Source organism: Carassius carassius, chromosome 8, assembly GCF_963082965.1.
Source record: "Carassius carassius chromosome 8, fCarCar2.1, whole genome shotgun sequence".
Lineage (NCBI taxonomy): Eukaryota > Metazoa > Chordata > Actinopteri > Cypriniformes > Cyprinidae > Carassius > Carassius carassius.
Window position 1 is genome coordinate 31702257 of NC_081762.1, and position 24431 is coordinate 31726687.

At 45.3% G+C, this 24431-nt stretch overlaps 23 non-coding genes across 23 annotated transcripts; 1 reads left to right on the top strand and 22 right to left on the bottom strand.

The window, feature by feature from the left end:
• Positions 1–1238: 1238 nt before the first annotated feature.
• Positions 1239–1310, bottom strand: trnaq-uug (transfer RNA glutamine (anticodon UUG)). The gene has a single exon. It is a non-coding gene; the product is annotated as a tRNA-Gln (tRNA).
• A 135-nt stretch (positions 1311–1445) lies between these two features.
• trnaf-gaa (transfer RNA phenylalanine (anticodon GAA)) lies at positions 1446–1518 on the bottom strand. Its single transcript has one exon. It is a non-coding gene; the product is annotated as a tRNA-Phe (tRNA).
• A 106-nt stretch (positions 1519–1624) lies between these two features.
• On the bottom strand, positions 1625–1698 carry trnai-aau (transfer RNA isoleucine (anticodon AAU)). Its single transcript has one exon. It is a non-coding gene; the product is annotated as a tRNA-Ile (tRNA).
• A 3058-nt stretch (positions 1699–4756) lies between these two features.
• On the bottom strand, positions 4757–4829 carry trnaf-gaa (transfer RNA phenylalanine (anticodon GAA)). Its single transcript has one exon. It is a non-coding gene; the product is annotated as a tRNA-Phe (tRNA).
• Positions 4830–4930: 101 nt separating this feature from the next.
• trnai-aau (transfer RNA isoleucine (anticodon AAU)) lies at positions 4931–5004 on the bottom strand. Its single transcript has one exon. It is a non-coding gene; the product is annotated as a tRNA-Ile (tRNA).
• An 854-nt stretch (positions 5005–5858) lies between these two features.
• Positions 5859–5930, bottom strand: trnaq-cug (transfer RNA glutamine (anticodon CUG)). The gene has a single exon. It is a non-coding gene; the product is annotated as a tRNA-Gln (tRNA).
• Positions 5931–6024: 94 nt separating this feature from the next.
• Positions 6025–6096, bottom strand: trnaq-uug (transfer RNA glutamine (anticodon UUG)). Its single transcript has one exon. It is a non-coding gene; the product is annotated as a tRNA-Gln (tRNA).
• A 135-nt stretch (positions 6097–6231) lies between these two features.
• Positions 6232–6304, bottom strand: trnaf-gaa (transfer RNA phenylalanine (anticodon GAA)). Its single transcript has one exon. It is a non-coding gene; the product is annotated as a tRNA-Phe (tRNA).
• A 106-nt stretch (positions 6305–6410) lies between these two features.
• On the bottom strand, positions 6411–6484 carry trnai-aau (transfer RNA isoleucine (anticodon AAU)). The gene has a single exon. It is a non-coding gene; the product is annotated as a tRNA-Ile (tRNA).
• Positions 6485–7338: 854 nt separating this feature from the next.
• trnaq-cug (transfer RNA glutamine (anticodon CUG)) lies at positions 7339–7410 on the bottom strand. The gene has a single exon. It is a non-coding gene; the product is annotated as a tRNA-Gln (tRNA).
• A 94-nt stretch (positions 7411–7504) lies between these two features.
• On the bottom strand, positions 7505–7576 carry trnaq-uug (transfer RNA glutamine (anticodon UUG)). Its single transcript has one exon. It is a non-coding gene; the product is annotated as a tRNA-Gln (tRNA).
• Positions 7577–7711: 135 nt separating this feature from the next.
• trnaf-gaa (transfer RNA phenylalanine (anticodon GAA)) lies at positions 7712–7784 on the bottom strand. Its single transcript has one exon. It is a non-coding gene; the product is annotated as a tRNA-Phe (tRNA).
• A 106-nt stretch (positions 7785–7890) lies between these two features.
• trnai-aau (transfer RNA isoleucine (anticodon AAU)) lies at positions 7891–7964 on the bottom strand. The gene has a single exon. It is a non-coding gene; the product is annotated as a tRNA-Ile (tRNA).
• Positions 7965–9355: 1391 nt separating this feature from the next.
• Positions 9356–9428, bottom strand: trnaf-gaa (transfer RNA phenylalanine (anticodon GAA)). Its single transcript has one exon. It is a non-coding gene; the product is annotated as a tRNA-Phe (tRNA).
• A 276-nt stretch (positions 9429–9704) lies between these two features.
• trnap-ugg (transfer RNA proline (anticodon UGG)) lies at positions 9705–9776 on the bottom strand. Its single transcript has one exon. It is a non-coding gene; the product is annotated as a tRNA-Pro (tRNA).
• Positions 9777–10714: 938 nt separating this feature from the next.
• trnaa-agc (transfer RNA alanine (anticodon AGC)) lies at positions 10715–10787 on the top strand. Its single transcript has one exon. It is a non-coding gene; the product is annotated as a tRNA-Ala (tRNA).
• A 4170-nt stretch (positions 10788–14957) lies between these two features.
• Positions 14958–15030, bottom strand: trnaf-gaa (transfer RNA phenylalanine (anticodon GAA)). Its single transcript has one exon. It is a non-coding gene; the product is annotated as a tRNA-Phe (tRNA).
• Positions 15031–16417: 1387 nt separating this feature from the next.
• trnaq-cug (transfer RNA glutamine (anticodon CUG)) lies at positions 16418–16489 on the bottom strand. The gene has a single exon. It is a non-coding gene; the product is annotated as a tRNA-Gln (tRNA).
• A 94-nt stretch (positions 16490–16583) lies between these two features.
• trnaq-uug (transfer RNA glutamine (anticodon UUG)) lies at positions 16584–16655 on the bottom strand. The gene has a single exon. It is a non-coding gene; the product is annotated as a tRNA-Gln (tRNA).
• Positions 16656–18623: 1968 nt separating this feature from the next.
• trnaf-gaa (transfer RNA phenylalanine (anticodon GAA)) lies at positions 18624–18696 on the bottom strand. The gene has a single exon. It is a non-coding gene; the product is annotated as a tRNA-Phe (tRNA).
• A 106-nt stretch (positions 18697–18802) lies between these two features.
• trnai-aau (transfer RNA isoleucine (anticodon AAU)) lies at positions 18803–18876 on the bottom strand. Its single transcript has one exon. It is a non-coding gene; the product is annotated as a tRNA-Ile (tRNA).
• Positions 18877–21168: 2292 nt separating this feature from the next.
• On the bottom strand, positions 21169–21241 carry trnaf-gaa (transfer RNA phenylalanine (anticodon GAA)). Its single transcript has one exon. It is a non-coding gene; the product is annotated as a tRNA-Phe (tRNA).
• A 181-nt stretch (positions 21242–21422) lies between these two features.
• On the bottom strand, positions 21423–21494 carry trnap-ugg (transfer RNA proline (anticodon UGG)). The gene has a single exon. It is a non-coding gene; the product is annotated as a tRNA-Pro (tRNA).
• Positions 21495–24431: the final 2937 nt, after the last annotated feature.

Sequence of the window (24431 nt, forward strand, 5' to 3'; positions counted from 1 at the left end):
AAATATCAATTATTTCTTGGTAAATGCAGTTTTCCATATCTCCACAACAATTTGGTAATGATTTTTACAATTAAAATGTGTGTGTGTTATTATGTGTTAATACCAAATATAAATGTAAATAGTTTAATCATTATTTTCATTCATAGGGCCCAGAAACCATGATTTCTTAGACAATAAACACATCATTGTTGACAGTAGCATAGCTTAATTAGCTGACGGTCGATAAATTTAACTTATCTGATCATTTATCATGTGAAAAGTTACAGGTTCACAGGTACTGAAGAAAGCATGAACTGTACATGCCAGCTAGCTATACTGACACGATTCATTTTCCAAAAATACACACTGTATATGAACAAATAATGACCAGTTTTCAATGAATGAAGTAATAGCCTTACCTTTAACAAAGATGACAACAACGGCGATTGGTCAAAAGGAGGCCACAGGAGAGAAACGCGATTGATCAAAAGTAAGCCACGGAAGAGAAACGCGATTGTTCAAAAGTAAGCCACAGGCGAAACGCGATTGGTAAAAAGTAAGCCACAGGCGAAACGCGATTGGTCAAAAGTAAGCCACAGGCGAAATGCGATTGGTCAAAAGTAAGCCACAGGCGAAACGCGATTGGCTCATGTGGGCTTACTTTGTGCTTACTTTGGCTCAGTCGGTGGGAAGCAGTAGGCGCAAGCGAGAGGTAGCGGGATCGATGCCCGCATTCTCCAAGTTGGCTCCTGCCCTTTTACTCACACATCCCTAGATCAGTGGTTTTCAATCCTGTCCTGGAGGCATCCCTGCCCTGCACATTTCGCATTTCCCCTCATCTAACACACCTGTTTCAAATCATCAGCTCATTAGTAGAGACCGCGAGACCTTATTTGGGTGTGTCTAATAAGGGAGACAATAAAAATGTGCAGGGCAGGGGTGCCTCCAGGACAGGTTTGAGAACCACTGCCCTAAAGAAACAGACTGAGCATCGATGCAATGCGGCCAGACTCTCTACGTTAGTTAATTTTTTTGGACTAAAAGGTGCCGAAAAGTATTTCAGACATTGTCCTGCGCAAACTGGTGGCAAAATAGGTCCCACCGAGATTTGAACATGGATCACTTGATTCAGAGTTCAGAGTGCTAACCATTACACCATGGAACCTTAACTGGTGCAGCTGTTGCTCACAGGGCCACAAACACTGGCACCATCTCCAAACTAGTGCTGTTTTATCTTTTCCTGCGGCAAGAAAGCACACAGGCTCCACCGAGATTCGAACTCAGATCGCTGGATTCAAAGCCCAGAGTGCTGACCATTACACCATGGAACCGAAACTGCTTGGTTGGAGGCCAACTTGGAAACAGATAGCTCTCTGGCTGTGGGGAAGCAGTTATACAGAGAGGTTGGAACCCAGTGATTTTTGGTCAATGGCCCGCCTCAAAAAAGGGAAAAGTGTGGGAGATGTTGCCAAAACCCGGGATCGAGCCAGGGACCTTTAGATCTTCAGTCTAACACTCTCCCAACTGAGCTATTTCGGCTACAACAAACCTCTGCTTAGCAAGCAGGGATTTCAGTGAGATCACCATACTCTTTGTCGGAGCTGAAGCGCAGAGCAGAGATGAGCCCCCAGACAATAAAAACAGCTGGCCAGTACGGGGATCGAACCCGCGACCTTGGCGTTATTAGCACCACGCACTAATCAGCTGAGCTAACCGGCCTGGCTTAGCCATTAGTGTCTGCCTGATTGAAAAAAACCAGCTATAATGTTTGTGAATGCAATGAGACAATAAAGCTTTACGTTTCAACCCGAATCAGGCGTGCTAACAAAGAGAGACATGCAAAACATGCAGACCTGGGGGGAGCGAGGACTAGAATTGAGAACCGCTTCCTTAGACTTTAAGTCAGTGTGAGCAAAAGAGGTGAGAAGTTGTCTGCATGATCCGAGTGTTCCAAGGTAGCCTACATAATACAATAATCCATACACATGCATACTGGTGTAACAAGACCGAGAAGGTCCTTAAACACAAAAGCTTAATCTCTTTGTTAATTTGACAACATAATCTCGGCCATTGCAAAGGAGCAGGCCCAGAGGAGGGACAGCCTCTTTGCATCAAACCCGTCATTCCCAGCTATGCTCGTTATTCTTGAAAGGCCAGGGGAATTAGCTGAAATGGTAGAGCGTTCGCTTAGCATTCGAGAGGTAGCGGGATTGATGCCCGCATTCTCCAAGTTGGCTCCTGCCCTTTTACTCACACATCCCTAGATCAGTGGTTTTCAATCATGTCCTGGAGGCATCCCTGCCCTGCACATTTCGCATTTCCCCTCATCTAACACACCTGTTTCAAATCATCAGCTCATTAGTAGAGACTGCAAGACCTGATTTGGGTGTGTCTAATAAGGGAGACATACAAAATGTTCAGGGCAGGGGTGCCTCCAGGAAAGGTTTGAAAACCATTGCCCTAAAGAGACCGACTGAGCGTTGACGCAATGCTGCCACACTCCGACGTTAGCTTTTTTTGGGCTCACAGCTGCCAAAAGGTATTTCAGACATGGTCCTGTGCAAATTGGTTGCAAAACAGTGCCATTTTACGCACAGTTCCCTAAAGCCATGGTTTTCAAACCTGTCCTGGAGGCACCCCTGCCCTTCACATTTTGAATGTTTCCCTCATCTAACACACCTGTTTCAAATCATCAGCTCATTAGTAGAGACCGCGAGACCTTATTTGGGTGTGTCTAATAAGGGAGACAATAAAAATGTGCAGGGCAGGGGTGCCTCCAGGACAGGTTTGAGAACCACTGCCCTAAAGAGACAGACTGAGCATCGATGCAATGCGGCCACGCTCTCTACGTTAGTTAATTTTTTTGGACTAAAAGGTGCCGAAAAGTATTTCAGACATTGTCCTGCGCAAACTGGTGGCAAAATAGGTCCCACCGAGATTTGAACATGGATCACTTGATTCAGAGACCAGGGACCTTTAGATCTTCAGTCTAACACTCTCCCAACTGAGCTATTTCGGCTACAACAAACCTCTGCTTAGCAAGCAGGTATTTCAGTGAGATCACCATACTCTTTGTCGGAGCTGAAGCGCAGAGCAGAGATGAGCCCCCAGTCAATAAAAACAGCTGGCCAGTACGGGGATCAAACCCGCGACCTTGGCGTTATTAGCACCACGCACTAATCAGCTGAGCTAACCGGCCTGGCTTAGCCATTAGTGTCTGCCTGATTGAAAAAAACCAGCTATAATGTTTGGGAATGCAATGAGACAATAAAGCTTCACGTTTCAACCCGAATCAGGTGTGCTAACAAAGAGAGACATGCAAAACATGCAGACCTGGGGGGAGCGAGGACTAGAATTGAGAACCGCTTCCTTAGACTTTAAGTCAGTGTGAGCAAAAGAGGTGAGAAGTTGTCTGCATGATCCGAGTGTTCCAAGGTAGCCTACATAATACAATAATCCATACACATGCATACTGGCGTAACAAGACCGAGAAGGTCCTTAAACACAAAAGCTTAATCTCTTTGTTAATTCGACAACATAATCTCGGCCATTGCAAAGGAGCAAGCCCAGAGGAGGGACAGCCTCTTTGCATCAAACCCGTCATTCCCAGCTATGCTCGTCATTCTTGAAAGGCCAGGGGAATTAGCTGAAATGGTAGAGCGTTCGCTTAGCATTCGAGAGGTAGCGGGATCGATGCCTGCATTCTCCAAGTTGGCTCCTGCCCTTTTACTCACACATCCCTAGATCAGTGGTTTTCAATCCTGTCCTGGAGGCATCCCTGCCCTGCACATTTCGCATTTCCCCTCATCTAACACACCTGTTTCAAATCATCAGCTCATTAGTAGAGACTGCAAGACCTGATTTGGGTGTGTCTAATAAGGGAGACATACAAAATGTTCAGGGCAGGGGTGCCTCCAGGAAAGGTTTGAAAACCATTGCCCTAAAGAGACCGACTGAGCGTTGACGCAATGCTGCCACACTCCGACGTTAGCTTTTTTTGGGCTCACAGCTTCCAAAAGGTATTTCAGACATGGTCCTGTGCAAATTGGTTGCAAAACAGTGCCATTTTACGCACAGTTCCCTAAAGCCGTGGTTTTCAAACCTGTCCTGGAGGCACCCCTGCCCTTCACATTTTGAATGTTTCCCTCATCTAACACACCTGTTTCAAATCATCAGCTCATTAGTAGAGACCGCGAGACCTTATTTGGGTGTGTCTAATAAGGGAGACAATAAAAATGTGCAGGGCAGGTGTGCCTCCAGGACAGGTTTGAGAACCACTGCCCTAAAGAGACAGACTGAGCATCGATGCAATGCGGCCACGCTCTCTACGTTAGTTAATTTTTTTGGACTAAAAGGTGCCGAAAAGTATTTCCGACATTGTCCTGCGCAAACTGGTGGCAAAATAGGTCCCACCGAGATTTGAACATGGATCACTTGATTCAGAGTCCAGAGTGCTAACCATTACACCATGGAACCTTAACTGTTGCAGCTGTTGCTCACAGGGCCACAAACACTGGCACCATCTCCAAACTAGTGCTGTTTTATCTTTTCCTGCGGCAAGAAAGCACACAGGCTCCACCGAGATTCGAACTCAGATCGCTGGATTCAAAGCCCAGAGTGCTGACCATTACAACATGGAACCAAAACTGCTTGGTTTGAGGCCAACTTGGAAACAGATAGCTCTCTGGCTGTGGGGAAGCAGTTATACAGAGAGGTTGGAACCCAGTGATTTTTGGTCAATGGCCCGCCTCAAAAAAGGGAAAAGTGTGGGAGATGTTGCCGAAACCCAGGATGGAACCAGGGACCTTTAGATTTTCAGTCTAACGCTCTCCCAACTGAGCTATTTCGGCTACAACAAACCTCTGCTTAGCAAGCAGTGATTTCAGTGAGATCACCCTACTCTTTGTCGGAACTGAAGAGCAGAGATGAGCCCCCAGACAATAAAAACAGCTGGCCAGTACGGGGATCGAACCCGCGACCTTGGCGTTATTAGCACCACGCTCTAACCAGCTGAGCTAACCGGCCTGGCTTAGCCATCCATGTCTGCCTGATTGGAAAAAAACTGCCATAATGTTTGTGAATGCAATGAGACAATAAAGCTTCACGTTTTAACCTGAACAAGGGCTCGTACGGGATTTGATCCTCGAGACAGTGTGAAAGGCTAACGAATGCAAGTTGGCCTCTTAATTGACCTAAAAATGGGGCTGTATCTAACATGTAGAGGGATGTTAGGGAGGACAGCTGAAACGGTCAGATGTCACTTAGACCAGCGGGTCTCAATTCCAGTCCTCGCGCCCCCTGCTCTTCACATTTTGTAAGTTTCTTGTATAGCTTCAGACATTTGTTCCATTCGAACGTAAGTGCCCTGAGAACTGGACATCACATGACAGCCCTCCGTGATTCAAGTTCAAAGCGTATGTATATGTTCAATTCATAGTGAGTAATACAGTGGTGTATCGAGGTATACAGAGGTAAAGGTTGTCACACTTCTCCATGTGTGAAGAAGTTGCGCAGCACAAATCCGTGAACCAATGTTCCAAAGTGAAGTATATTTTGACGGATTTCCCCTGCTCAGGGAGTGGGGAGCAATGAACACTGTGTAGGGACCATGTCAATCACTAGGAGCTCACTTCTAATGAGCTGATTATCCGAATCAGGTGTGCTAACAAAGAGAGACATGCAAAACATGCAGACCTGGGGGAGCGAGGACTAGAATTGAGAACCGCTTCCTTAGACTGTAAGTCAGTGTGAGCAAAAGAGGTGAGAAGTTGTCTGCATGACCCGAGTGTTCCAAGGTAGCCTACATAATACAAGAATCCATACACATGCATACTGGCGTAACAAGACCGAGAAGGTCCTGTGCAAACTGGTGGCAAAATAGGTCCCACCGAGATTTGAACTCGGATCACTGGATTCAGAGTCCAGAGTGCTAACCATTACACCATGGAACCTTAACTGGTGCAGCTGTTGCTCACAGGGCCACAAACACTGGCACCATCGCCAAACTAGTGCTGTTTTATCTTTTCCTGCGGCAAGAAAGCACACAGGCTCCACCGAGATTCAAACTCAGATCGCTGGATTCAAAGCCCAGAGTGCTGACCATTACACCATGGAACCAAAATTGCTTGGTTGGAGGCCAACTTGGAAACAGATAGCTCTCTGGCTGTGGGGAAGCAGTTATACAGAGAGGTTGGAACCCAGTGATTTTTGGTCAATGGCCCGCCTCAAAAAAGGGAAAAGTGTAGGAGATGTTGCCGAAAACCGGGATCGAACCAGGGACCTTCAGATCTTCAGTCTAACGCTCTCCCAACTGAGCTATTTCGGCTACAACAAACCTCTGCTTAGCAAGCAGTGATTTCAGTGAGATCACCCTACTCTTTGTCGGAACTGAAGAGCAGAGCAGAGATGAGCCCCCAGACAATAAAAACAGCTGGCCAGTACGGGGATCGAACCCGCGACCTTGGCGTTATTAGCACCACGCTCTAACTAGCTGAGCTAACCGGCCTGGCTTAGCCATCCATGTCTGCCTGATTGGAAAAAAACTGCCATAATGTTTGTGAATGCAATGAGACAATAAAGCTTCACGTTTTAACCTGAACAAGGGCTCGTCCGGGATTTGATCCTCGAGACAGTGTGAAAGGCTAACGAATGCAAGTTGGCCTCTTAATTGACCTAAAAATGGGGCTGTATCTAACATGTAGAGGGATGTTAGGGAGGACAGCTGAAACGGTCAGATGTCACTTAGACCAGCGGGTCTCAATTCCAGTCCTCGCGCCCCCTGCTCTTCACATTTTGTAAGTTTCTTGTATAGCTTCAGACATTTGTTCCATTCGAACGTAAGTGCCCTGAGAACTGGACATCACATGACAGCCCTCCGTGATTCAAGTTCAAGGCGTATGTATATGTTCAATTCATAGTGAGTAATACAGTGGTGTATCGAGGTATACAGAGGTAAAGGATGTCACACTTCTCCATGTGTGAAGAAGTTGCGCAGCACAAATCCGTGAACCAATGTTCCAAAGTGAAGTATACTTTGACGGATTTCCCCTGCTCAGGGAGTGGGGAGCAATGAACACTGTGTAGGGACCATGTCAATCACTAGGAGCTCACTTCTAATGAGCTGATTATCCGAATCAGGTGTGCTAACAAAGAGAGACATGCAAAACATGCAGACCTGGGGGAGCGAGGACTAGAATTGAGAACCGCTTCCTTAGACTTTAAGTCAGTGTGAGCAAAAGAGGTGAGAAGTTGTGTGCATGACCCGAGTGTTCCAAGGTAGCCTACATAATACAAGAATCCATACACATGCATACTGGCGTAACAAGACCGAGAAGGTCCTGCGCAAACTGGTGGCAAAATAGGTCCCACCGAGATTTGAACTCGGATCACTGGATTCAGAGTCCAGAGTGCTAAACATTACACCATGGAACCTTAACTGGTGCAGCTGTTGCTCACAGGGCCACAAACACTGGCACCATCGCCAAACTAGTGCTGTTTTATCTTTTCCTGTGGCAAGAAAGCACACAGGCTCCACCGAGATTCGAACTCAGATCGCTGGATTCAAAGCCCAGAGTGCTGACCATTACACCATGGAACCAAAACTGCTTGGTTGGAGGCCAACTTGGAAACAGATAGCTCTCTGGCTGTGGGGAAGCAGTTATACAGAGAGGTTGGAACCCAGTGATTTTTGGTCAATGGCCCGCCTCAATAAAGGGAAAAGTGTGGGAGATGTTGCCGAAACCCGGGATCGAACCAGGGACCTTCAGATCTTCAGTCTAACGCTCTCCCAACTGAGCTATTTCGGCGACAACAAACCTCTGCTTAGCAAGCAGTTATTTTAGTGAGATCACCCTACTCTTTGTTGGAACTGAAGAGCAGAGCAGAGATGAGCCCCCAGACAATAAAAACAGCTGGCCAGTACGGGGATCGAACCCGCGACCTTGGCGTTATTAGCACCACGCTCTAACCAGCTGAGCTAACCGGCCTGGCTTAGCCATCCATGTCTGCCTGATTGGAAAAAACCTGCCATAATGTTTGTGAATGCAATGAGACAATAAAGCTTCACGTTTTAACCTGAACAAGGGCTCGTCCAGGATTTGAACCCGGGAACTCTCGCACCCAAAGCGACAATCATACCCCTAGACCAACGAGCCTTCTTTCCCTAAGCTAAGAAAAAAGAGCTATTCCACCATCAACAAAAGAAGGAACATGAACTAACGTGGAAGCAATCAAAGTCCTCGAGACAGTGTGAAAGGCTAACGAATGCAAGTTGGCCTCTTAATTGACCTAAAAATGGGGCTGTATCTAACATGTAGAGGGATGTTAGGGAGGACAGCTGAAACGGTCAGATGTCACTTAGACCAGCGGGTCTCAATTCCAGTCCTCGCGCCCCCTGCTCTTCACATTTTGTAAGTTTCTTGTATAGCTTCAGACATTTGTTCCATTCGAACGTAAGTGCCCTGAGAACTGGACATCACATGACAGCCCTCCGTGATTCAAGTTCAAAGCGTATGTATATGTTCAATTCATAGTGAGTAATACAGTGGTGTATCGAGGTATACAGAGGTAAAGGATGTCACACTTCTCCATGTGTGAAGAAGTTGCGCAGCACAAATCCGTGAACCAATGTTCCAAAGTGAAGTATACTTTGACGGATTTCCCCTGCTCAGGGAGTGGGGAGCAATGAACACTGTGTAGGGACCATGTCAATCACTAGGAGCTCACTTCTAATGAGCTGATTATCCGAATCAGGTGTGCTAACAAAGAGAGACATGCAAAACATGCAGACCTGGGGGAGCGAGGACTAGAATTGAGAACCGCTTCCTTAGACTTTAAGTCAGTGTGAGCAAAAGAGGTGAGAAGTTGTGTGCATGACCCGAGTGTTCCAAGGTAGCCTACATAATACAAGAATCCATACACACTCTCTACGTTAGTTAATTTTTTCGGACTAAAAGGTGCCGAAAAGTATTTCAGACATTGTCCTGTGCAAACTGGTGGCAAAATAGGTCCCACCGAAATTTGAACTCGGATCACTGGATTCAGAGTCCAGAGTGCTAACCATTACACCATGTAACCTTAACTGGTGCAGCTGTTACTCACAGGGCCACAAACACTGGCACCATCGCCAAACTAGTGCTGTTTTATCTTTTCCTGCGGCAAGAAAGCACACAGGCTCCACCGAGATTCGAACTCAGATTGCTGGATTCAAAGCCCAGAATGCTGACCATTACACCATGGAACCAAAACTGCTTGGTTGGAGGCCAACTTGGAAACAGATAGCTCTCTGGCTGTGGGGAAGCAGTTATACAGAGAGGTTGGAACCCAGTAATTTTTGGTCAATGGCCCGCCTCAAAAAAGGGAAAAGTGTGGGAGATGTTGCCGAAACCCAGGATCGAACCAGGGACCTTCAGATCTTCAGTCTAACGCTCTCCAAACTGAGCTATTTCGGCTACAACAAACCTCTGCTTAGCAAGCAGTGATTTCAGTGAGATCACCCTACTCTTTGTCGGAAATGAAGAGCAGAGCAGAGATGAGCCCCCAGACAATAAAAACAGCTGGCCATTCCGGGGATTGAAGACGCGACCTTGGCGTTATTAGCACCACGCTCTAACCAGCTGAGCTATCCGGCCTGGCTTAGCCATCCATGTCTGCCTGATTGGAAAAAACCTGCCATAATGTTTGTGAATGCAATGAGACAATAAAGCTTCACGTTTTAACTTGAACAAGGGCTCGTCCGGGATTTGAACCCGGGACCTCTCGCACCCAAAGCGAGAATCATACCCCTAGACCAACGAGCCTTCTTTCCCTAAGCTAAAAAAAAAGAGCTATTCCAGCATCAACAAAAGAAGGAACATGAACTAACGTGGAAGCAATCAAAGTCCTCGAGACAGTGTGAAAGGCTAACGAATGCAAGTTGGCCTCTTAATTGACCTAAAAATGGGGCTGTATCTAACATGTAGAGGGATGTTAGGGAGGACAGCTGAAACGGTCAGATGTCACTTAGACCAGCGGGTCTCAATTCCAGTCCTCGCGCCCCCTGCTCTTCACATTTTGTAAGTTTCTTGCATAGCTTCAGACATTTGTTCCATTCGAACGTAAGTGCCCTGAGAACTGGACATCACATGACAGCCCTCCGTGATTCAAGTTCAAAGCGTATGTATATGTTCAATTCATAGTGAGTAATACAGTGGTGTATCGAGGTATACAGAGGTAAAGGATGTCACACTTCTCCATGTGTGAAGAAGTTGCGCAGCACAAATCCGTGAACCAATGTTCCAAAGTGAAGTATACTTTGACGGATTTCCCCTGCTCAGGGAGTGGGGAGCAATGAACACTGTGTAGGGACCATGTCAATCACTAGGAGCTCACTTCTAATGAGCTGATTATCCGAATCAGGTGTGCTAACAAAGAGAGACATGCAAAACATGCAGACCTGGGGGAGCGAGGACTAGAATTGAGAACCGCTTCCTTAGACTTTAAGTCAGTGTGAGCAAAAGAGGTGAGAAGTTGTCTGCATGATCCGAGTGTTCCAAGGTAGCCTACATAATACAAGAATCCATACACATGCATACTGGCGTAACAAGACCGAGAAGGTCCTTAAACACAAAAGCTTAATCTCTTTGTTAATTCGACAACATAATCTCGGCCAGTGCAAAGGAGCAAGCCCAGAGGAGGGACAGCCTCTTTGCATCAAACCCCGTCATTCCCAGCTATGCTCGTCATTCTTGAAAGACCAGGGGAATTAGCTCAAATGGTAGAGCGCTCGCTTAGCATGCGAGAGGTAGTGGGATCGATACCCGCATTCTCCAAGTTTTCTCCTGCCCTTTTACTCACACATCCCTAGATCAGTGGTTTTCAATCCTGTCCTGGAGGCATCCCTGCCCTGCACATTTCGCATTTCCCCTCATCTAACACACCTGTTTCAAATCATCAGCTCATTAGTAGAGACTGCAAGACCTGATTTGGGTGTGTCTAATAAGGGAGACATACAAAATGTTCATGGCAGGGGTGCCTCCAAGAAAGGTTTGAAAACCATTGCCCTAAAGAGACCGACTGAGCATTGACGCAATGCTGCCACACTCCCACGTTAGCTTTTTTTGGGCTCACAGCTGCCAAAAAGTATTTCAGACATGGTCCTGTGCAAATTGGTTGCAAAACAGTGCCATATTACGCACAGTTCCCTAAAACAGTGGTTTTCAAACCTGTCCTGGAGGCACCCCTGCCCTTCACATTTTGAATGTTTCCCTCATCTAACACACCTGTTTCAAATCATCAGCTCATTAGTAGAGACCGCGAGACCTTATTTGGGTGTGTCTAATAAGGGAGACAATAAAAATGTGCAGGGCAGGGGTGCCTCCAGGACAGGTTTGAGAACCACTGCCCTAAAGAGACAGACTGAGCATCGATGCAATGCGGCCACACTCTCTACGTTAGTTAATTTTTTTGGACTAAAAGGTGCCGAAAAGTAGTGATGGCAAAATCGAGGCCTCGTGAACCAATGAAACAGTTGAACCAAATGTGCCATATTGTTTCGAGGCTTCGAATCAATCCGACACCCGTCTCTACGGTGACACCTAGTGGTCACTTGCAGGTGTTGATCTGAAACAACCTTGACGAGCCATTAAAAAAATGTGTTGTTTTTTATTATTATAATGTTCTAATATGTGAAGCTTGTAACCTATAGGCTCCTCACTGTGCATAATGTTATTTTGGTCATGAAAAATGAATATTAATAAAAGAAATCAAGCCACAATGTCTCACTTTTTTAGAGATTTTTATTCAAAAATATTAATTTATCTGCTGTGGAAGGACTTAGCCTACTTCTTTTTTTACAGATAATTTCTCCAGCCTTTGAAAAAATCCTCTCACAAGGGACACTTGTTGCTGGCATACAAAGATATTTTTTTGCAAGGACATACAAATGAGGAAAGATTACTGCTCTCTCTTTCCAGTAAGTTAGTGGATCATGAGTTCTGGGCAAATACGCATCGTTGATGTATTTTTTCACTTCCACTGTGGCATCAGCTGTAGCATTGTGTATCATCTTGGTTTGATGGATGCGAGTATCAAAAAGTTCCCATAAACTGTCCTGTGTTTCTACTGGTGTTGATGTTGATGTTGATGGTGATGGTGATGATGATGATGATGATGGGTGTGATGTTGACATTTCTGGGTCTGAATAAAAATGAAAACAGCAATTAGTAACAAATCCTAAACTGACGGCATATATGAAGGATATATTATATTACATGATTCAGATTACATAACATAACACAGACTGAAACTGCTCACCAGGATTTGTGTTTGAACGCATCAGTGAAGCACACTCCAGTGTGATATGCTTTTCAGCTTCCTGGGCTTTGGCAGCATTTCCAAATGCCACATTTTTGAACCTTGGGTCCAGCAGTGTAGCCAGTGCCAAGGCTCTAAAACTCTCATAACCTCCACATCTGAGGTGCAGACCTTCTTGCAGATGTGAGCCTATGAGCCAAAACAGGAGAAACACATATTTATAATAATGACAATAAAATGACAGTTATGGCCAATCACATGGGTAGTATGGTCATTGTGGCCTACCTAATTGAACAGTTGATTCCTGCGTTGCATTTCCTTTTTTCTGTGCAAGCTTGTGCTGCAACATCCTGTACAGTGGTATAAGCTTTGAAGCAGACACTCTCTTTTCCTCTGACATCTCTGTTGTTGCGAGTTTGAATGGTTGCAGTATTGACAATGATTGTTCAATAATGTCATAATCAATACTTGTCAGGGGAGCAGTATCATTGTTTAAGTTGGAAAGTGCAGCAGCCACTGGTTCACGTTGGTCATACAAGCGCTGTAGCATGTCAAATGTGCTGTTCCATCTCGTGTCAACCTCCTGTATCAGTTTCAGAGTTGGTCTTCCCATCAAGCTCTGCATCTCCACAAGCTTGTCCTTTGCTTTGCAGCTGGATCTGAACAACCCCACTATCTTTCTGGCCTTCTGGCGTATTTCATTGATGACTGGGGTTTGATCTAGTGCCTTTTTCACAATCAAATTTAAAGTATGAGCAAAACATGGGACATGGCGAAGGTGGAGTAGCTGGGCACTTAGGATCATGTTAGATGCATTGTCAGTCACCATGCACTGAACTTTGGAGGTTATTCCCCACTCAGCCATTAGCAAGGCTTTAGCCTCCATGAGATGCTGGGCTGTATGGGTTTGGTAAAACCTCCTTACACCCAGTACAACAGTTGCCATTTTTGCCTCTGGTGTTATGTAATGGCAAGTCACACCAAGATATCCATCCATATTAATGGAGGACCACATGTCAGCTGTAAGGCTAACAAATTCGGCCTTTTGTAGGTCCTCCATTGTCTTCTCCTTGGCTTTATTGTACTTTTCGCTGACCATTATTTTAAGCACCTTCCGGGATGGGAGGACATAGCTTGGATCAAGCTTGTTCACAAATGCCCTGAATCCCTCATCGTCCATGATGGTGAAGGGCTGCAGATCCTTCACCACCATGTTTAAAAGAGCCTCATCCAATTCCCTCTATCTGACTTTTAAAAGAGAAGACAAAACATACTTTCAGACAAATACATTGGAAAAATACAGCTTCAATTAGTGCACATCTATTAAAAGTATAGCCTACTGGTTCATTATTTGGAAACCTTCCAGTATTTATAATCAGTGCTTTATATAACTTATAAACAGTGTCCCAAAAGGTTGTAATTATATTTCAATTATAATTATATCCCAAACAATGCATACCTTGCTTAGATGGCCCAGCAGTGTCAGTAGCAGGCCTAGGTACAGGGGGAATGCCATCCTCTGCACCCTGCAAAATGGCAGGATGAGTGCTCCTCAAATGGCGCATCATGGATGATGTATTGTTGCAGTAGGCTAGCTGCCGATCACAATACACACATCTCACTTTATTTGGCGTTTCTAAATGGAAATGCTCCCACACCACAGATGTACAGCATCTCTTCTGGGGAGCTTCCATTTTATCTATCTATCCAAATCTATCTATCTATATATGAATCGATCTATGTATCTAGATATGTATCTATAATCTATGTATGTATCTATAATATATGTATTTATATATGTATCTATAATCTATCTATATATGTATCTATCTATAATATATCTATTTATATATGTATCTGTAATCTATCTATATATGTATCTATCTATTAATCTAGCTGTCTATATATATTTATATCTATGTATCTATTAATGTGTCACTATATGTATACTCTGTCTGTCTCTAGCCTCTCAGTCAATGTGTTGTGTAAATTTAAATGTAAGTCTAAATTGCCTATAACTAATCAAATCGCACTATGTCACTATATCACCAAAAATCCGCTATCTCAAAGTCAAACTCCTCTCACAAAAACCCACGAGGTCAAAATGCGTTTATTTCACTTTTATACAGATGTGCGATTGTGTGGTCTGTTCCCGACCGTTCCAATCAAACGCTGATTCGGCGGACCACACCTGATGAAACATTAAGTGAAACACTTCGAGGCTTCGTTTGGTCATAGTCACGTGACATGGGTGTTTCGAATCACGCTTCGGATCAGTGTTTCGACACATCTGCGCTTCGGGATCTCGCAAAGCTTCGGAACGACTGTTTCGCTTCAGCCATCCTTACCGAAAAGTATTTCAGACAAACCATTACACCATGGAACCTTAACTGGTGCAGCTGTTGCTCACAGGGCCACAAACACTGGCACCATCGCCAAACTAGTGCTGTTTTAGCTTTTCCTGCGGCAATAAAGCACACAGGCTCCACCGAGATTCGAACTCAGATCGCTGGATTCAAAGCCCAGAGTGCTGACCATTACATCATGGAACCGAAACTGCTTAGTTGGAGGCCAACTTGGAAACAGATAGCTCTCTGGCTGTGGGGAAGCAGTAATACAGAGAGGTTGGAACCCAGTGATTTTTGGTCAATGGCCCGCCTCAAAAAAGGGAAAAGTGTGGGACATGTTGCCGAAACCCGGGATCGAACCAGGGACCTTTAGATCTTCAGTCTAACGCTCTCCCATTTGAGCTATTTCAGTTACAACAAATCTCTGCTTAGCAAGCAGGGATTTCAGTGAGATCACCCTACTCTTTGTCAGAGCTGAAGAGCAGAGCAGAGATGAGCCCCCAGTCAATAAAAACAGCTGGCCAGTACGGAGATCGAACCCGCGACCTTGGCGTTATTAGCACCACGCACTAATCTGCTGAGCTAACCGGCCTGGCTTAGCCATTAGTGTCTGCCTAATTGAAAAAAACCAGCTATAATGTTTGTGAATGCAATGAGACAATAAAGCTTCACGTTTCAACCCGAATCAGGTGTGCTAACAAAGAGAGACATGCAAAACATGCAGACCTGGGGGGAGCGAGGACTAGAATTGAGAACCGCTTCCTTAGACTTTAAGTCAGTGTGAGCAAAAGAGGTGAGAAGTTGTCTGCATGATCCGAGTGTTCCAAGGTAGCCTACATAATACAAGAATCCATACACATGCATACTGGCGTAACAAGAACGAGAAGGTCCTTAAACACAAAAGCTTAATCTCTTTGTTAATTTGACAACATAATCTCGGCCAGTGCAAAGGAGCAAGCCCAGAGGAGGGACCGCCTCTTTGCATCAAACCCGTCATTCCCAGCTATGTTCGTCATTCTTGAAAGGTCAGGGGAATTAGCTCAAATGGTAGAGCGCTCGCTTAGCATGCGAGAGGTAGCAAGATCGATGCCTGCATTCTCCAAGTTGGCTCCTGCCCTTCTACTCACACATCCCTAGATCAGTGGTTTTCAATCCTGTCCTGGAGGCATCCCTGCACTGCACAATTCGCGTTTCCCCTCATCTAACACACCTGTTTCAAATCATCAGCTCATTAGTAGAGACTGCAAGACCTGATTTGGGTGTGTCTAATAAGGGAGACATACAAAATGTTCAGGGCAGGGGTGCCTCCAGGAAAGGTTTGAAAACCATTGCCCTAAAGAGACTGACTGAGCATTGATGCAATGCTGCCACACTCCCACGTTAGTTTTTTTTGGGCTCACAGCTGCCAAAAAGTATTTCAGACATGGTCCTGTGCAAATTGGTTGCAAAACAGTGCCATTTTACGCACAGTTCCCTAAAGCAGTGGTTTTCAAACCTGTCCTGGAGGCACCCCTGCCCTTCACATTTTGAATGTTTCCCTCATCTAACACAACTGTTTCAAATCATCAGCTCATTAGTAGAGACCGCGAGACCTTATTTGGGTGTGTCTAATAAGGGAGACAATAAAAATGTGCAGGGCAGGGGTGCCTCCAGGACAGGTTTGAGAACCACTGCCCTAAAGAGACAGACTGAGCATCGATGCAATGCGACCACACTCTCTATGTTAGTTAATTTTTTTTTGAACTAAAAGGTGCCGAAAAGTATTTCAGACATTGTCCTGCGCAAACTGGTGGCAAAATAGGTCCCACCGAGATTTGAACTCGGATCACTGGATTCAGAGTCCAGAGTGCTAACCATTACACCATGGAACCTTAACTGGTGTGGCTGTTGCTCACAGGGCCACAAACACTGGCACCATCGCCAAACTAGTGCTGTTTTATCTTTTCCTGCGGCAAGAAAGCACACAGGTTCCACCGAGATTCGAACTCAGATCGCTGGATTCAAAGCCCAGAGTGCTGACCATTACACCATGGAACCGAAACTGCTTGGTTGGAGGCCAACTTGGAAACAGATAGCTCTCTGGCTGTGGGGAAGCAGTTATACAGAGAGGTTGGAACCCAGTGATTTTTGGTCAATGGGCCGCCTCAAAAAAGGGAAAAGTGTGGGAGACGTTTCTGAAACCCGGGATCGAACCAGGGACCTTTAGATTTTCAGTCTAACACTCTCCCAACTGAGCTATTGTGGCTACAACAAACCTCTGCTTAGCAAGCAGGGATTTCAGTGAGATCACCCTACTCTTTGTCGGAGCTGAAGAGCAGAGCAGAGATGAGCCCCCAGACAATAAAAACAGCTAGCCAGTATGGGGATCGAAGCCGCAACCTTGGCGTTATTAGCACCACGCACTAATTAGCTGAGCTAACCGGCCTGGCTTAGCCATTAGTGTCTGCCTGATTGAAAAAAACCTGCCATAATGTTTGTGGATGCAATGAGACAATAAAGCTTCACGTTTCAACCCGAATCAGGTGTGCTAACAAAGAGAGACATGCAAAACATGCAGACCTGGGGGGAGCGAGGACTAGAATTGAGAACCGCTTCCTTAGATTTTAAGTCAGTGTGAGCAAAAGAGGTGAGAAGTTGTCTGCATGATCCGAGTGTTCCAAGGTAGCCTACATAATACAAGAATCCATTCACATGCATACTTGCGTAACAAGACCGAGAAGGTCCTTAAACACAAAAGCTTAATCTCTTTGTTAATTCGACAACATAATCTCGGCCAGTGCAAAGGAGCAAGCCCAGAGGAGGGACAGCCTCTTTGCATCAAACCCGTCATTCCCAGCTATGCTCGTCATTCTTGAAAGGCCAGGGGAATTAGCTCAAATGGTAGAGCGCTCGCTTAGCATGCGAGAGGTAGCGGGATTGATGCCTGCATTCTCCAAGTTGGCTCCTGCCCTTTTACTCACACATCCCCAGATCAGTGGTTTTCAATCCTGTCCTGGAGGCATCCCTGCCCTGCACATTTCGCATTTCCCCTCATCTAACACACCTGTTTCAAATCATCAGCTCATTAGTAGAGACTGCAAGACCTGATTTGGGTGTGTCTAATAAGGGAGACATACAAAATGTTCAGGGCAGGGGTGCCTCCAGGAAAGGTTTGAAAACCATTGCCCTAAAGAGACCGACTGAACGTTGACACAATGCTGCCACACTCCCACGTTAGCTTTTTTTTGGGCTCACAGCTGCCAAAAAGTATTTCAGACATGGTCCTGTGCAAATTTGTTGCAAAACAGTGCCATTTTACGCACAGTTCCCTAAAGCAGTGGTTTTCAAACCTGTCCTGGAGGCACCCCTGCCCTTCACATTTTGAATGTTTCCCTCATCTAACACACCTGTTTCAAATCATCAGCTCATTAGTAGAGACCGCGAGACCTTATTTGGGTGTGTCTAATAAGGGAGACAATAAAAATGTGCAGGGCAGGGGTGCCTCCAGGACAGGTTTGAGAACCACTGCCCTAAAGAGACAGACTGAGCATCGATGCAATGCGGCCACACTCTCTACGTTAGTTAATTTTTTTGGACTAAAAGGTGCCGAAAAGTATTTCAGACATTGTCTTGCGCAAACTGGTGGCAAAATAGGTCCCAGCGAAATTTGAACTCGGATCACTTGATTCAGAGTCCAGAGTGCTAACTATTACACCATGGAACCTTAACTGGTGCAGCTGTTGCTCACAGGGCCACAAACACTGCCACCATCGCCAAACTAGTGCTGTTTTTTTTTTTCCTGCGGCAAGAAAGCACACAGGCTCCACCAAGATTCGAACTCAGATCGCTGGATTCAAAGCCCAGAGTGCTGACCATTACACCATGGAACCAAAACTGCTTGGTTGGAGGCCAACTTGGAAACAGATAGCTCTCTGGCTGTGGGGAAGCAGTTATACAGAGAGGTTGGAACCCAGTGATTTTTGGTCAATGGCCCGCCTCAAAAAAAGGGAAAAGTGTGGGAGCTGTTGCCGAAACCCGGGATCGAACCAGGGACCTTTAGATCTTCAGACTAACGCTCTCCCAACTGAGCTATTTTGGCTACAACAGACCTCTGCTTAGCAAGCAGTGATTTCAGTGAGATCACCCTACTCTTTGTCGGAGCTGAAGAGTAGAGCAGAGATGAGCCCCCAGACAATAAAAACAGCTGGCCAGTACAGGGATCGAACCCGCGACCTTGGCGTTATTAGCACCACGCTCTAAACAGCTGAGCTAACCGGCCTGGCTTAGCCATCCATGTCTGCCTGATTGGAAAAAACCTGCCATAATGTTTGTGAATGCAATGAGACAATAAAGCCTCACGTTTCAACCTGAACAAGGGCTCTTCGGGGATTTGAACCCGGGACCTCTCGCACCCATAGCGAGAATCATACCCCTAGACCAACGAGCCTTCTTGCCCAAAGCTAAGAAAAAAGAGCAATTCCAGCATCAGCAAAAGAAGGAACATGAACTAACGTGGAAGCAACCAAAGTCCTCGAGACAGTGTGAAAGGCTAACGAATGCAAGTTGGCCTCTTAATTGACCTAAAAATGGGGCTATATCTAACATGTAGAGGGATAATAGGGAGGACAGCTGAAACGGTCAGATGTCACTTAGACCAGCGGGTCTCAATTCCAGTCCTCGCGCCCCCTGCTCTTCACATTTTGTAAGTTTCTCGTATAGCTTTAGACATTTGTTCCATTCGAACGTAAGTGCCCTGAGAACTGGACATCACATGACATCCCTCCGTGATTCAAGTTCAAAGCGTATGTATACGTTCAATTCATAGTGAGTAATACAGTGGTGTATCGAGGTATACAGAGGTAAATGATGTCACACTTCTCCATGTGTGAAGAAGTTGCGCAGCACAAATCCGTGAACCAATGTTCCAAAGTGAAGTATACTTTGACGGATTTCCCCTGCTCAGGGAGTGGGGAGCAATGAACACTGTGTAGGGACCATGTCAATCACTAGGAGCTCACTTCTAATGAGCTGATTATCCGAATCAGGTGTGCTAACAAAGAGAGACATGCAAAACATGCAGACCTGGGGGGAGCGAGGACTAGAATTGAGAACCGCTTCCTTAGACTTTAAGTCAGTGTGAGAAGTTGTCTGAATGATCCGAGTGTTCCAAGGTAGCCTACATAATACAAGAATCCATACACATGCATACTGGCATAACAAGACCGAGAAGGTCCTTAAACACAAAAGCTTAATCTCTTTGTTAATTTGACAACATAATCTCGGCCAGTGCAAAGGAGCAAGCCCAGAGGAGGGACAGCCTCTTTGCATCAAACCCGTCATTCCCAGCTATGCTCGTCATTCTTGAAAGGCCAGGGGAATTAGCTCAAATGGTAGAGCGCTCGCTTAGCATGCGAGAGGTAGCGGGATCGATGCCTGCATTCTCCAAGTTGGCTCCTGCCCTTTTACTCACACATCCCTAGTTCAGTGGTTTTCAATCCTGTCCTGGAGGCATCCCTGCCCTGCACATTTCGCATTTCCCCTCATCTAACACACTTGTTTCAAATCATCAGCTCATTAGTAGAGACTGCAAGACCTGATTTGGGTGTGTCTAATAAGGGAGACATACAAAATGTTCAGGGCAGGGGTGCCTCCAGGAGAGGTTTAAAAAACCATTGCCCTAAAGAGACCGACTGAGCGTTGACGCAATGCTGCCACACTCCCACGTTAGCTTTTTTTGGGATCATAGCTGCCAAAAAGTATTTCAGACATGGTCCTGTGCAAATTGGTTGCAAAACAGTGCCATTTTACGCACAGTTCCCTAAAGCAGTGGTTTTCAAACCTGTCCTGGAGGCACCCCTGCCCTTCACATTTTGAATGTTTCCCTCATCTAACACACCTGTTTCAAATCATCAGCTCATTAGTAGAGACCGTGAGACCTTATTTGGGTGTGTCTAATAAGGGAGACAATAAAAATGTGCAGGGCAGGGGTGCCTCCAGGACAGGTTTGAGAACCACTGCCCTAAAGAGACAGACTGAGCATCGATGCAATGCGGCCACACTCTCTACGTTAGTTAATTTTTTTGGACTAAAAGGTGCCGAAAAGTATTTCAGACATTGTCCTACATAATACAAGAATCCATACACATGCATACTGGCGTAACAAGACCGAGAAGGTCCTGCGCAAACTGGTGGCAAAATAGGTCCCACCGAGATTTGAACTCGGATCACTGGATTCAGGGTCCAGAGTGCTAACCATTACACAATGGAACCTTAACTGGTGCAGCTGTTGCTCACAGGGCCACAAACACTGGCACCATCGCCAAACTAGTGCTGTTTTATCTTTTCCTGTGACAAGAAAGCACACAGGCTCCAACAAGATTCGATCTCAGATCGCTGGATTCAAAGCCCAGAGTGCTGACCATTACACCATGGAACCGAAACTGCTTGGCTGGAGGCCAACTTGGAAACAGATAGCTCTCTGGCTGTGGGGAAGCAGTTATACAGAGAGGTTGGAACCCAGTGATTTTTGGACAATGGCCCGCCTCAAAAAAGGGAAAAGTATGGGAGATGTTGCCGAAACCCGGAATCGAACCAGGGACCTTTCGATCTTCAGTCTAACGCTCTCCCAACTGAGCAATTTTGGCCCCCAGACAATAAAAACAGCTGGCCAGTACGGTGAGAGAAACCGCGACCTTGGCGTTATTAGCACCACGCTCTAACCAGCTGAGCTAACTTAGCCATCCGTGTCTGCCTGATTGGAAAAAACCTGCCATAATGTTTGTGAATGCAATGAGACAATAAAGCTTCAGGTTTTAACCTGAACAAGGGCTCGTCCGGGATTTGAACCCGGGACCTCTCTCACCCAAAGCGAGAATCATACCCCTAGACCAACGAGCCTTCTTGCCCAAAGCCAAGAAAAAAGAACTATTTCAGCATCAACAAAAGAAGGAACATGAACTAATGTGGAAGCAATCAAAGTCCTCGAGACAGTGTGAAAGGCTAACGAATGCAAGTTGGCCTCTTAATTGACCTAAAAATGGGGCTGTATCTAACATGTAGAGGGATGTTAGGGAGGACAGCTGAAACGGTCAGATGTCACTTAGACCAGCGGGTCTCAATTCCAGTCCCGGAAGGGAGGAGGCCAACTTGGAAACAGATAGCTCTCTGGCTGTGGGGAAGCAGTTGTACCTGTTCCTCTGGGTGTAACGGGACACAGAAGCAGCAGCGCCGGAGCAGGCGCAGGAGCAGGCGGAGCTGGGCCTGGACCGGATGTCAAAGCACCAGAAGATGGAATCACCATCGACACAGTCATGTCTGGGTTAAGGACTAGTGTGCCTAACAGTGACCCAGGTGCTGAAATGGGCTGCACAACTCCTGCTGCTGTGGGGACGGGTGCGATAGGGCACTCCCTTTTGGCAGAAGTGGGCCGGCGACCCGGTCGCAGAATTGGAGCCTGTCCTTCTCGATTTGGCGGAAGGATAAATTGATGTTTTGGGCCTGATGTTGATGGCACGTCATCCAATTTTTCCCTAGGCAGAGGAAGCTGCGTATCAGCCACATCAATTGGGTCAGATGGAGTCAGTCCCTGGGCGAGGACACTCATTTCCTGATTCTTCTGCTGCCGTTGAAACCTGAAAGTTAATTACTTGAAAAAAAAAAAAAAAAAAAATATATATATATATATATATATATATATATATATATATATATATATATATATGTGTGTGTGTGTGTGTGTGTGTGTGTCTGTGTACAGAAGTATTCAGTTCCCTTGAACCAAATAATGTGCCTTGCTTACCACTGAATGAGTGTCCTCTGGTTCAGCTCAAACAGCTGGATCATTGTTTCATCCATCAGCCTTCGACTGTTAAGCACCAGGTCTCGGATGTGGTGGTAATCTGAAAGGATTTTAGACCACCTGGGGGTGCAAACTCCAGCCATCTTGGTCGGTGACTTGTGTAAAGCACACAGCTTCATACAAATGGCCTCAACCAAGCGGCTGGTGCTGGGCCACTGTGCTGGACCCCCAGGATGTCCAATCAGACACCGTTTCACACTCTCCACACCCGGTGTGACTCCGGACCGCTTCGGTGCCTTAAAGCGCCCATGTGTCAGCTGAGGCTGATGTCGAGGCTGATAGTTGACCCGCTGTTTATCAACATCAGGGAGAACTGTCCACAGCTGGATGGCCTCTGTCACCTGCAGGTCGGTGAGGTAAGGAGCCTCACGAAGACCCACCAGGAAACCAGCCAGATCCTGGACCTTGTCCCACCCAGCGATGCCATCAGGTCCAATGACTGCTCCCTAGTAAATGCAGATTAGTGTTAATATACACTTCCAGTCAAAAGCCTTTAAACAGAAATATTTTTTTACATTTTTTAAAGAATTCTGCTCAACAAGCCTGCATTTATTTTATTCAAATACAACAAAAGTCATTATATTGTGAAATAATTTTACTATTTAAAATAAAAATGCTTTCTATTTGAATATAGTTTAAAGTGTAAGTTATTTCTGTGATGCACAGCTGTATTTTCAGCATCATTCCTGAGTCTTCAGTGTCACATGATCTTCAGAAATCATTCAAATATCCAAATTTGTTGTTCTAGAAACCTTTTTTTATTGATATTATTATCATCAATATTTAGAACAGTTGTGTACATTTTGTTCAAGATTCTTTGATGAATAGAAGGATCCAAGATAAGAGTTTATCTGTAATAAAAAGCTTTTTTAACATTATACACTATACCAACCAAAAGTGTGGAGTCAGAACATTTAAATCATTATATATTTAGTATTAAATTATAGAAATTAATACTTTTATTTAGCAAGGACGCATTAAATAGATGATAAAGACATTTATAATGTTACAATATATACTGAACTTTCTATTTATCAAAGAAACCTAAACAAAAAATCTCTAGAAGCTATTTTTAACCTAATAATAATAATAATATAGCACCCGGCACCCGTTTTTTTTAGCAGCAAATTGGAATGATTTCTGAAGAATCGTGTGCCCTGAGTAATGATGTTAAATTCAGCATTGAAATCACAAGACTGAATTACTTTTTTAAATATATTCAAATGGATAGCAGTATAAATAGTAAAAATATTTCAAAATATTACTGCTTTTGTTGTATTTTGAATCAAATAAATGCAGGCTTAAAAAAAAACACCTTGCTTGTAGTGTATTTGGAATAAAACGAGACTGAAACAAAATAAAGCCCTTAGAGTGTCTTACCTGAGCCTCGCCGGAGACACTGCTTCCAGTGTCAGATGGCTGTGACAGCACTGAAGAGGCAGGGGCGAGATACTGTCCCTCTCCTCCAGATGATGTGGACAGCTCAGCCAGTGATGCTGGGGACTGAGGCAGAGGCAAAGATGAGGGGCTGTTTCTGAGATCACGGCAGGGGTCATCCTCATACAGCACTGGAACTGTGATGTCCTCCATGCTCTCTTCCTCAAACCCCTCATCTAGCAGGTCCTGATCATCAACCTCCTCCACCAGCCGGTCTTCCTCCTCTGGGTTCTGGAGCACTGGAGTCAGTGTTTTGCCAGTCTGGCTGTAAAGGTACTCGATTCCCAGCAATTCACCTACAATAATAAAATAATAAAAAAAGAAAAAAGTGCTCTTAATAATTTATCAAGTACATTGGAGGCTAAATAGATAACTTAATAGAATATTGCAAAAGAACAAATTAAATTTCTTACCTGTATATGCTCCAGGAGGGCGATAGCGCTCATCCCAGGGCTTCCCAAAGACTGTTCGGCTAAGCCGGTCCACAGCCTCTCTCATGGCACTGCCATATGTCCGAATGGAGGACGCCCGTTTTATGG